Source organism: Cariama cristata, unplaced genomic scaffold, assembly GCF_000690535.1.
Source record: "Cariama cristata isolate BGI_N322 unplaced genomic scaffold, ASM69053v1 scaffold24098, whole genome shotgun sequence".
In the NCBI taxonomy this organism is placed as follows: Eukaryota; Metazoa; Chordata; class Aves; order Cariamiformes; family Cariamidae; genus Cariama; species Cariama cristata.
This window is the reverse complement of record NW_009629785.1, coordinates 1-522: the sequence shown is the minus strand read 5'-3', so window position 1 is coordinate 522 and position 522 is coordinate 1.

Below are 522 nucleotides of genomic sequence, written 5' to 3'. Positions count from 1 at the left end.
GTGAGGGGGTTTATTATATTTTGCTGCCATGAATCTGGATGAAACAGAGGGAGGAGGCTAAAAACACAAATCGATCTATCCGGGGAGCTGTCCTGGCATCTCCCGGCGTTCCCATGGCTCTGCAGCTGCTACACAAACCCGGCACAATTAGGAGCTTTAATTTGACGTCTAATAAAATCCAATTTTATGAATCTGCCCATAAAAGTAAAGGAGGTCAGGAGGAGTTTGCTGCTCTAATAGTGATTCAGTCATGCGGGCAATAATATCCCCCGTGAGAAGCCTCCCTGGGCAGCAAAAGCCCTGGCTGCCCCGTCCCTCCCCTGCCCTTGAACAGCACCAGTCCGGATCTGGCCATTTTGCAGCCCGGCTGGGATGCCCGGTCCCCGGCAGCGCCCAGCCCTGGGTGCGGGTCCCTCTCCCCCCGTGCCACCCCCAGCACCCAGGCTGAGGATAGGGGGTCGCTTTGGGAACCAGGGATTTATTTGATTTCATTTCCCACCCCTCCCAGGGAGATAAAGGCTG